The following is a 13526-nucleotide window of genomic DNA, read 5'->3' on the forward strand; positions in this document are numbered from 1 at the left end:
ATGTGTCAAACAGTATAAACAACTCAAATACAATCCTAAAATACATACGAAACATCAAATAAATCTACCAAAATTTGATTAAAAAAAAACTAAATTTACGTATTTCGAAAGATAAATGACTAAATTGGTCTAAAGTTTCAAAATAGATTAATTTCAAAATTCACTAAAAGTTAAGAGACAAAAAACATATTTAACCCAAAAAGTAATAATACATTTTCGATTATTTTGTTGCAAGCATACAACTAAAAAAATATGCATGTTTAGTATCACATCAAATAAATTTAAAAGTACTTTTATCCATGAACAGGAGAAGTCTGGCGCTGTCCCTGTCATTTTGGAAAGAAACTAATGTACATAGAAATGGTTGAATCTTAAAGAACACTAAATGTCATTAATTCTGAATTTTCAGGTTTGGAGACTAAGGAAGATGGAAGGAAATTAGACCTCACTCATAGAACATAGCATTCCAATGACTCTTAATTAGGACAGTGTATACCTACTTTCCCTTGTCGTTTTCATTTTTTTTCATACACTTATTTTTCGACTGAAATAGAAAGTTGGCCACATAAAAGTTTACACAATTTTAAATTTATACAAATTGTTGACATAAGAAAAACACTGGATATATGGTTCAATTAAGATACATCCAACTTTGTTTCCAGAGAAAAATCTTTAATGCCAGTTCTAATGGGATCTTGATCACTCAAAGTTTCGACTTCACAGGATCAAAAGTTATTTCACAAAATACAGTTGTAATATACACAGAAGTTTAATCCAGAGATAAACAATAAAAATATTCTTAAGACTCTTAGCTGGCTTGGTTGCAACAACTATATCAAGTTAAAAAGAATGAAATGAAAAAGTATACAATTATATTTAAGTATTATTAGAATAAAATAAAATAAAACTATATACTATACATACATATTATAATTAATTACTTAATCGTATCAATTGAAATTTTAAAATATTTGTAGTAACTTTTGTCGTACTATTATGTGTTAATAGAGAAATAAAATAAACACAAAAAAATATAGACAACACATTCATATCTTTTGGTCCCGAGTACATCCACAACCAGTGGCGGAACTTGGACTAAAATTGTAGGGGGGCCAAATTAGATTTGTTATATATAATTTTTCTTTAGAAGAAAAACCATTCATTTTTTTTTCTTCATTTCCTCTTCTTAAAACAAACACACATAATAGTAAAATTCAAAAAAATATTACTATCATTTGCTATTATATCATGATACCAATTCATGAATATCATTTTAGACAAGTCATTCGTATCTCATCAATTTGATTTGGTGGTATTGTCAAATTTGATGTCGTTTTTCCCAGATCACGTTATAATGAATTGTTAAATTCATTATATGTAACTCTAAGAACTTTAGATATTTGTTTTATATTGTCTTAAATTATTGGTTCTTATTAAATTTCTCAACTTTAGTTAACGTAAATGCATTTCTTTTTCATCTTCATCACAAACCTTCCTTTTTGAAAAAAAGGAATCAATTTTTTTACTTTTTATCATAATCTTTCTAATATAAATTTATCACCTTTTACCTATTTAAAAAAATAAAATTTATATTCACAAATCACAATTATCACAATGCAAAACATAACAAAACTCATACTACTTTAATTAAATAAGCTATACTGTATAAATTCAAAACTTGAAAAAAATTTTACCATAGGCAGCGAAAAATACAAAATCCCTAAATTTCATAATTAAGGGTTATAATAATTTAAGAAAAATTATAATTAGGGTTCATACCAATTTCATAAAAGAATCCCTAAAATTATAATTAGGGTTTATATTAATTTGGGATAAACTTAATTTGGAAGAAACATCCTAAAAAGAATCATAAACTAACATACATACATCATAATAAGATACTAACATTAATTTGTGAGAGATCATGCAAGAATGTATACATGAATCTCAATCTATGTGTTTCCAACCTCTATTTTCCAACCTATCTATTTGTATTTATCTCTCTTCATACACTTTCATGATAATTTACACGGTGGAAAGATCTTATAGTCAGAAAAAAAAAACCCTAATCTCTTTTATAAATTAATGTCTCTATTAATTTATTTTATTTTATCTTTTATTATAATTTTCCATAATATAATTTTAATATAAATAATATATAATATAATTTTAAAAAATATATAAATATATATAAAAAAAATTCAAAAAAAAATGCCTGTCCTGTCCTAGTTCCGCCCTTGTCCACAACACTTTTATTATAAGAGTATTAATAAATAAGAAAAGTCAAATATAAATTTGAAGTGCCTTTTACTCGGGGCAAGAAACATGAACTTAGAGTCCATTATATAGTCACTAAGACCAATTTCCTTAGTTATTCTAGACGATGTAAAACTTTTCAAAACATATTATTATCACCATCTCAACATATTTTACATATAAGATCATTTAAGATAAAATATTATATTTTGATTGGGCTCAAACCTAATACCGTATCACGTTGGAAAGACTTTCAAAAGAACAAAAAATCATTAAAAGAAAAAAAAAAGCAAAATACAATGGTTTCAATCAAATAAAGTAACGTAGAACATCTGTGTGAATTTTAAAATATATGTTATGTTGACATCAAAATCCCATTAATAATTTGTCATGGAAATTTATTAAAATAAAAACTAAAATTAAAGAATACGAAAGCATGAAACCATGTCAATTCCTTAATAAAAATTACATTTCACGAAATATAGATAAATTATATTTATTATGAAAAAATTATATACATTTCACGAAATATAGATAAATTATATTTATTATGAAAAAAATTAAATAAATATACGAAGATAAAACATTAAATCATTTATATTATTCTCTATGAAACAAAGTTAAATTATTTAACTTATCAACACAATGATTTCCTTTACGAAAAATATGAGTAACTTTAAATTGTATATACTTACAAAAATGCAAACACCGATGACATCTCTATCTAAGACTTCAAGAAATCACTCGTTATTAAAAAAAAATGACACACTAAGGAAGAATTATTTTCCAACCAAAGTTGTTGAAAGTCCTCCCTCCTAGCATGCTTCAAAGTATAAATGGTCCCCCATAAACTCAGCATAAATAAAAGTCTATACCCAAAAAAAAAAGGATAAACTACCCACATATTCATTCTGACTTTTTCTAAAAATATTGATACATTAAATCAAACTAGAACAACCCGTAGTTGCATCATCAATATTCACTTCAAGTCAATTGATAGATGAAACATGTTATATTACGTCCAAAAATGAAACCACCTGGTTTTAATCCATACTTCTCCTATGGAAGTTTCCACGTAAGTTAGGACTCAATAAACTTTGAAATTCCACACCTCTATTATTGCTCATTGAATATTATAACAAAAAAAAAAAACCTATGCTTGTAGAAACCATTCAGAATCGTGAAAAACTTACATGGAAATTTACCATTGGAGATAACATGAGGCAGAGAAGAGTCTTAAGCCTTCTGGTCTCTAGTGGATGAACTAAAATGATCTTGTTGAGAAGAACATGAAAAAAGTCAATCCCCAAATCCAATAATGGGGAACTGTCCAATGCAAAGTCCTTGCTATCATGGTGTAAGCTTCTCCTTTAGGTCCTTCAAAACATTACACCAACAACTTTGTTATGCATGTTGAAATTGAACAAAAAAAAAATGGAGATTATCTTAATTAATTATTATAAGCAAAAATAATATGAACGGTTAAATTAGTAAAAGAAACAGAGACAACCAAATTTAAATATAAATAATTGAAAAAATGTTAAGAAATAGATTTTAAGGCTAATTCAAGCCCTATAGAACCATAAGGTGATGTTTGCACTCACTTTTATTTATATATATATATATATATATATATATATATATATATATATATATTAAATTGGTCTTATCTCTAGTTAATATGAAACTTCTAACATATTTCTTCACGCTGAAGTATATACATCTCGAACATAAGAATTGATATTAATGGATAATCCGATAATAGCTTTATAATGAATGAAATAATATGTTCAACAAACAATTAATCTTGTTAAAATAAGTTCTAACAATAATTTTGATACTATATTAAACATCGTAATCTTCCATGATAAGTAAAAGTATCGGTCCAAAGTTTACTAAAGAACAGTTATATACGTATCTGTCTTGAATGTTAGTATAAAACATGAGTTATTATTAATGTTTTGAATTCAAAGAGAGCTTATTTTAAGATTTCCCCTAGGTTCTAGATTGATGTTCTAGTGCAAGAACTTTAATCGGAATGTGTGCATTTGATTTTGAAATAAGAAGTTAAAATATTGTACTTGTGAGGAGGAGGAAATTAATATAGTTTATAAAGAAACTTGGTGACAAAATATTTTAAATTTCAGTGTTTATAATTGATAAGGAATAACATAGCATGGACAACTTTATTATTATTATCATTATTTCTTTTTTCTTTTCGTGATGACTTTTATGTTATATTAACTACTCACAGGAACATAACTTAAAACAAATCACTAAATTTTTGGTAAATTTACCAATATCACTTTGGCTTAGAGTTTATTTCATTTAAATAAAATACACTTAGCCAAACTCTAAAAAGAGGTGTTTCAATTGTGTTATCTATTTTTATGTTCCATAGGTCATGAGAATATGAAATCTCTAATATATATTGACAAAAGATGGTATATGTACGTACTAAAGTTGTATAAAAAATAATTAATATGACTTTGTAATCTTATGAAGAGGTGTTGATAGATAAATATTTGATTTTGGAAATAAAATGAGACAAATAATATAATTGACGTGTGATAGTAGTTTTTAGAAAAGTAATCCTACTTTATATAAATATATAAGAAATGTTGAATTATAAAATATATGAACGTATTGTTCATACTTTAATGATAATTATAATCATATATGAATAAAGATATCAAAGTGGTATAAGTGTATGAAGATTTAAATTATCTAGTTAAGTTAAGTAGTCACCTTAAATTAATAAATATATGTAAGAGACTATCATGTTATATATATTGATTATTATAAAGATCAAATATAAATAATAAAAATATATATTTTTTTGATAAATAATTTAAGAACCAGATGTTTCATAAAATACATGACAAGTGTTGATCCCATATGTTAATATTTAATATTTTATTTTGAAATTTGTCAAACGTATTAGCTATTGATATGATTTTTGTGAGCTGGAACACAAAAAAATGGACTATTTTTTATTTGTATATCAATCATGTATATTTGTGTTTGATATATATCAATCATGTATTATTATTTTTTTCAGTATTTGCTCTAAAAATATATATTTTTTATTTTTTATATAAATGAACTATATAATTCCAGCTCGATGGTGTTTCAACTTTTTTTTATGTTGGTAATTTAGATGGGAGATGTCTCATATTTATTACCACTTTATATATATATATATATATATATATATATATATATATATATATATATATATATATATATATATATATATATATATATATATATATATATATATATATATATATATATATATATATATATATATATATATATATATATATATATATATATTCTCTCAATTTTTAGTGTGTTACTTCTAAGTTGATCTTTTAGTACTATATACAATCACATATTATATTTTTATTTAGATATAAAAAGAAATGGCAAGACAGTGATTTTAATTTGTCTACACAAATAATATAAAATAATAAACCTGAAATTTTTCATTACTCAACTTTTTAATTTTTCTTGATACATAGACAATGAACTGTTCAAAATTCAACATAAGACCGCATGCTTTTCTACATCTGAATTATTTTCATTTTAAAATAATAAATATGATGGTCATCTTTATATTTTTAATATTTGTATACTAAATATCTAATGTATTTCTGTATACAGTGAAACAGGTTTAACAATAGAAAATTCATCCTAAATTTTAATATGATTATATATACAAATATATTTGAATTAATGGCCTTTAAATATGAATGTAGCTTTTGACTTTGGTTGCAGAATGTTATAATAATTGTCCCACCTAATTTCTAGGAAGATTATATGACAACAAAATTACTATAGAAGTCAAACAGAATAAAAAGAAGTTCACGCTAATATTATGTATTTGATTAAAAATAATTAATATACATTAAATTTTACAAAAATTTATAATTAATTATAATATTAAATAATTTTTAACTTAATACTTATTAATACAATTTTATTTTATTTAAAAAAATAAAAATTTTATAAATGCTGTATAATAATATATAATATTTTATTTAATACATATCAATAAAATTTTAAAAAATAATAAAATAATTATATTGTTAAAAATTAAAATATAATTAATCGTATAAAAATTTAAATTAACAGAATAATAATAATAAAAATATTAAACATTTAAAAGTTAAAAAAACAATTAAAATATAAATTAAATAATTATATTTTAATATTTTAAAAATTATAAATATTTTTCTTTTGAAAAAAATTATTTATTTTTTTTGCAAAAAATGAAAACCTACGTTTCAAATGTTTGAAGTCTTCACATCTCAAAATTTTCCCAAATGTTTTTACCAAGAAATTTCAAGTGTCTAGAAATTTATTTTTTCTTTTTCTTTTTAGTAGAGATTTTATAAATTCTAAAATACTTATTTTTATGTGAGAGAAATATTGTTTAAAAATTTCAAATGGTATTTTTGTTTTTATAAAATTTGTTACATAAATTTATAATATAATTAACTAATAAACTTAATTATTCTAATTTTCTATAAAAGTAATGAATTTAAGAATATTAATTATATCTTAATCGATGTTTTAAGAAAATTGGTTACTATTTGTGACATCTCATTTAATAGAATAACTCTAATAAGTAAAACATTGCATATCATAATACAATATAACAAATAGTAGAAAGTATATCAGAGTTTAACCATTACAGTCATCCTAAAATATATCCAAAATATACTTAAAATATAAGTGCCATGGGCACAGAACAATGCCATAAACATGTCTTAAAACATAAATCAGATTGACAAAAAATTGTTCAAAAGAGCAAGAAATTACATAAGATCAGTTCTTCAAAAGATGCTCAAAAAAACACTAACCAACAAGCCTAAACTACAGAGTAACATCTTTGCCATCTTAATTATCATCGGGGCTCTCCACATCTGCTCACACCAACATTTGGTGATCATTGCAAAAAGGAAAGCACAACAAGGAAACAAACACAAAAAGAAAGAAGGGTAAGCTAGTGTATTTAAGCATTTATACGTAAATATATTTACATAAGTACATCACTCAAGAAACACATACATGAAGAAAATGAACAATAATTCATAAATTTTTCACTCAATTAAACACCTAACTGACTATTCACGCAATATCTGGATTATGCGTTTGATATAGAATTCCGATGAAGTATGCATTTGCATTAATTTCTAAACTCTGCAGAGTCTAGCCACAAGGAATTATCACCAAATCAATCACAAGGTTAATCCTAATATTTTTCAGACAAAAACACCTCCCAAGACTAGAATCTCCAACCACTCTCAGCACATAATCACTCTACTCTACATGAGTGTGATGTGAGGAGTGATTATTAGAGTTCAGAATACATTCCTTATCTAGACATCTCCTATATCAAGGCATACACTAACCACATTATCACCAAAAATTTTCCTTGAAACTCTTTTACCATCAACATTCTACATGTTATCTCAGAATAATTATCATCCCAAGCTAAACACATCAAGTAAAAGTAAAAAAAAAATGCACATCATTCATGCATAGCTTCATACATCATATTTTTAACATTAACCCAATTAATCACCAGTTAAAGTAAGGAATTAAAATTTTGTAGCGATTCTCGCTTAAGCTAGATTGGTCTCGCTTAAGCTAAACTTCGAACAGAGAGCAAAGCGAAATTTTGTTATTCTCGATTAAGCTAAAAATTCTCGCTTGTGCTAGACTAATCTCGCTTAAGCTAGAATAGCAGATTTTCACTGATTTCAGCATGCAAAAACCCAAAATCCAAAACAACAAAAGTAAAAAAAAAAACATAACCACGAACATCAAACTAGCATTTGAAGCACGATTCAAAACCAAAAACATGCAACAGACTAAAAAAAGTATTTTAAAGTCCTAACTTCTCTTACCTTCTCCGAGAGTTAAACTTGAGAGGGGAAAACATTAAAAAAAAAACACCACAACTCCAAAATAAATTAAAGAGCTGAAAAAAACTAAACACAAGATTGAAGATTAGGTTCCATAGAAAAAACGGTATTACTAACATGTAAATACCCTTTATCAATGTAGTAATGATAGTCATCAATAAATTAATGACAAATTTTTCATTTATTTTCTATCTATTATCTACCGGTCAAACTTCATGGTAAGAATCACATTTAAAAATAATTATTAAAAAATCAACTCATTGCACCATTGCACTGACAAAAAATTAGATCACAGCATAATTAAAAATTTTGTAGACTAACAATGTAAAGACTATTTTCTCATTTAAAATTAAAAATCATGCTAAAATTATAGTATCAGGAATTATATTAAGGATGTTTTATAATAAAAATATAAATAATGCTATTTTGATCACTTTTTTAATTCAATTTTAATTTATTTCTCTAGTCATTATTTAATTATTATTATTTTATATAATAATTTAAAATAATTGAAATAATAAATTAAAATTGAGTAAAAAAATATCAAAATATTATTATCTTAACATATTTCAATGTTATATCCAGTACTTTAAAATATTATATGAGACGAGTATCAATCTACTTATAAAATATAAGTTAATTAGAATCAATCTTAAAAAAAGTGTCAGTCTATTGACTTGACTAGTGTATATTCTCAAAAAAGTAATATTTTATATATTTTATCCATAATCAATATTATATATATATATATATAATATAATTTATTTATTAATTATTTTATACTTAAAATTTGGATTTATTTTCTATAATTAATTTTTTAAGAATATATTTTGTATAATTATTTTTTTTAAATATATAATTTTTATAAATTTAATAATATCTATAAAAATATTTTAATTTTAATATTTTTCATCGATTGAGAGAATTTAGTTTGAATAATTTAGATAAATTCATCACCCAATAATCCACTAAAAAATTATTTTGGTTGAATTGGTTAAATTTTTGTAATTCTTTATGTAAAGTCCAATAAAATGTAACTAAGTGGATTGATTAGGTCAGTCATTAAATTAAATCATAAATTTGTTCAATATATATATATATATATATATATATATATATATATATATATATATATAATTCAATTTGTCCGTAACTTAATTATAAGTGTGGATCTCAAGTTACCTATTATAATTTTTTTATCAAAATTAGTTTAAATTAGGTTGAATACATGATACTAAATAAAAGACAATATGATTGAGTTGGATTGAGTTATTTGATAATTCGACTTAATGATAAACTAATCATTTTAATTTTAAAAAAATATATTAAAAGGGTAAAATAATAAAACAAATATGGACCTCGAAAAGAGACTTTCTTTCATATACTAGAATAAAGACAAGTACTATTGTGTATGCAATTTTTTAAATATTAATAAATTATTTAAATTTTAAAAGTAGTAATTAATGGGGTAAAATTGATAAAATAAAATGTGTATATAATTCTAAATTTTAGTTATTGAGATAAAAAATATTACAAGTAGTATTGTGTAAATAAATTTTTTTATTATGAGTAATTATTTAAATTTTAAAAAATAGTTATTAAAATGATAAAAAAATAAATAATTATTTTACAGTGAGTAAGTATTTGAATTCAAAAATTAGTTACTAAAATAATAAAACAGATTTTTTTTTATTAAAATTGAAAAAATAAAAAAAGACATCAAAGTGGTGTATCCTTCTTTATATATATATATATATATATATATATATATATATATATATATATATATATATATATATATATATATATATATATATACTAGCATAAAGTTGACAAAATAATTATTTTAATTAAAAAAAAACCTTTAATTAAAGGGTAAAATTATAAAACAAATGTGGATACTAAAAGGAGGAATCTCATTTTTATATTTTAGTGTAAACACAAACATTATCATATGTGTGTACACAATCTTTAAATATTTATAAAATTTTAAAATTTTAAAAGTAATAATTAAAAGAGTAAAATTGAAAAAAGTAAAGGTGTATGTAGTTATGGATATAACTATAGATAAAATACATTTTAGTTATTGAAAAAAAAAATATTAGCATGTATTTGTTTTTATAGTTATCGCTTATGTTTTTTAATTAACACGATTTTCTAAATTTATGTAATATAAAATGAATGATTTTAGATTAATACAAAAATAATTAGAAAGATTTATTTTTCTTTCATTACATGTGAATCAGAGAGAAAGGTGGATTTTTCTTCTTCTTTTTCTTTTGTAATGGATCGATGTTTGTATCCCATCTCTTTTATTTTTCTATATTTTTGTATTTTATCCAAACTCATTTCTTATTTATTTTCTTTCTTTAAAATTATCTTAATAGGAAAATGTGATATGGAAAACTTATATTTTTCACATCTTGAGACAGTTAACGGAACTATTTATAGGGAGACACATCATCAATAATAAAAATTCAATTTATTTATACTTATCAAAATAAAATTTTAAGGTAAGAAAATTATGAGTTTTTTTACTATATGGGTTGGTCAAGTCGACTGTCAATCGATTAATGTGATTTTTTAAATATTTTTTTATTAATTAAGTTGTGATGTTTAGCATATAAAGATATGTATAATATAAATCGATCGTTGATGATTTAAATAATGTTCAAAATATATTACTATGATGTAATGATCACTTTGGAGATTATAAAAGAAATGTTTAACATCAGAGTGGAAGGAATAACAACACTTATAGTCATTGTCCCTGTTTTGTCTATTCAATAAGTTATTCAATAAGTGACTATCTCATCACTCAAATTTGTCTTCTTTTGTTTTTCTTTTTTTCTCTTTAATTTTTTACTTATTCATCCACCATATATGAAGAAGTTTCATCGAAAAGCTAATTACAAATTCCATGTATGACTTTCTATGTAATGGGTTACAACTTGGAACTTATATCCTTTACACATAATTATGTAATGGGCAACTTAGATAAAAACTATTAAGCATCTAATCATAATAATAATTATTCACAACTTTTGTTAAATAAAATATTCATAGTATTATATGATTAAACTCAAATTGTCAACCGAATAATTAAGCAATAAACCGCGTTATGATAGATTTATTTTTTCCAATTTTTAGAGTAAAATACAGAGCAATATATTATACTTACTATACTAAATTTCTTAAGCAATGACCCCCCATAGAATAATGTGATTGAAATTTAATTGGGATTCTGATGGAAAAGCACAGAAAGAAAGCTCCAAAGACCGAACAATATTGTATCCACATCTACAGTGTTACCCAATTATAATAATATATATAAAGTATTAGTACAAACTACTACACTGTGGACTTACGCATACTTTCGTGTAATTTATTACTTATTAAAAAACATAAAATATATGTAACATTGCCATATTGGAGTGTTGTGTTGTGGTGTTTTGAAACAGATATAATAGACTTTTACGTGGCGTTGAATCACAAGATTGTCAACAAAAAAATAATATAGTCCAATTGGTTGTAAGAGCCTTGACATTGTCGTGAGAAAGGAAATAATAACGTTCACATTTAAAAAAAAGAAAAGAAAAGGCAGAATATAAATGATCCATAAATTAATTAATGATTAAATTTATGTGTATATGGTGGGATGCAAAAAAAAAAAAAATGACATGGATTATATGAAGAGCCGTTTCCAATCTTCCATGCATGCATAAAAGTGAAACATATTACTAAATTTCCAAGTGTAAGGTTCCTAGCTATTTCCCACTCAGCCTCCATTAGTTTTCCAAAAATAATGCCAATGCTTGAATGTGAGAGATGCATGCATATGCATATACATTAAAATCTACCTTCCCTTCCACCTTTCTAGATCCATATGTCACAACAACAAACATCGTCATCGTATTCATTTTTCTTAACATTCTACTCACCATGTTTTGTTTTCTATTCTACGGTAAAACATGCAAGTTAATTTCGTCTAAAACTATGCCTATAAATGAATTGCTTGCAAGAACTAAGTCCCTAAACATGAACTCCACTTGAAAAGTTTGCATGGTCAACACAAAACAAAACCACTCCTCTTCACACCCATTGTTTTAATTAAATTATACTAAATATGTATATAGTACTCATGCACAATTAACAACTTCTTTTCTCAGAGAAGAATTATAATATGTTGTCTGTAGCCATGTACGTTGGTTGGTTCTGCCAACTTTATTCGGACATGTTTGGACTATTTTATATTTTTAATTTGTATAGTCATTGGTGCAAGGGAGTCACAGTCTGATTGTTCACACTCCGATTCTTCTGATATCTATATATGTATGACATATGGTCCTCGTATAATTAATGCACAACATTTCAAATCAAATCTTCCCTTAAGTTATTGGGATACTAATAATATATATGAGTTCCAATACATCAACTTAAAATTTGTAATCCCATTAAACAGGTTTGTAAGGTGAGGTTTGCACCTCACTTATATATTATGAAATTATTCTGATATCATGTTAGAAGTGAATTTTAAGTTTAACTCAACCCTACCAAACCAACTTGTAAGGTGAGGTTTGCACCTTATTTATATATTATAAAATTGTTTTATCTCTAATTAATGTGAGACTTCTAACACTCATGAAACTTCATATGTTCAAGAAAATATTTGACTGTTAAGGGTTCAATTTCTATGAATTTTCCGCATAATTATGCTCAAGTAACATGTATATAAGTATATGATGCTATAAATAATGTATCTTTTCTAAATACTTTGACCTTTACCCCTTATTGGCGTGGATTCATACATAGTCACGTTATATTCTGTTTGAAAAGGTAAATCACCTCACAATTATCTTAATCTTGAAAACATATACATAAACAAAAAGCTCCTTAACTGATTTTTTGCTTATTTCTTCAACAAAAAATTCATCTCCTAACTAAAAGGAATCGAAACTAATTTAATAAATGATGAATTTTCATAAATTTCCATTTAAATATGTATAAAAAATGAGATATTATATATATCAAGTTACATCAACGCAAGAATTTCCTAAAAATAATAACTAGTAAGAAAAGAACTAGATATATGTATTCTTAACGATAATTAGCTCTTATAAACCACACATTATTAAACTTATTACATTTATATTGTTTTATGTTTTTTCCAGGGTGTAAACAAGCAAGTTGGGTCTACATGCATTTGAATTATTTATTTTTGTTTACCCTAGAATCTAGGGTCTATGACATCACAGTGACAAGTGATGCAAATTGAGACATCTATAAATACAAGTCCAAGCCTTGCATTTTGATTGCACTCATCACTTCATC

The sequence above is a fragment of the Vigna unguiculata genome, chromosome 3 (assembly GCF_037176805.1).
Source record: "Vigna unguiculata cultivar grain cowpea cultivar isolate G323 ecotype 2 chromosome 3, ASM3717680v1, whole genome shotgun sequence".
NCBI classification, from domain to species: Eukaryota; Viridiplantae; Streptophyta; class Magnoliopsida; order Fabales; family Fabaceae; genus Vigna; species Vigna unguiculata.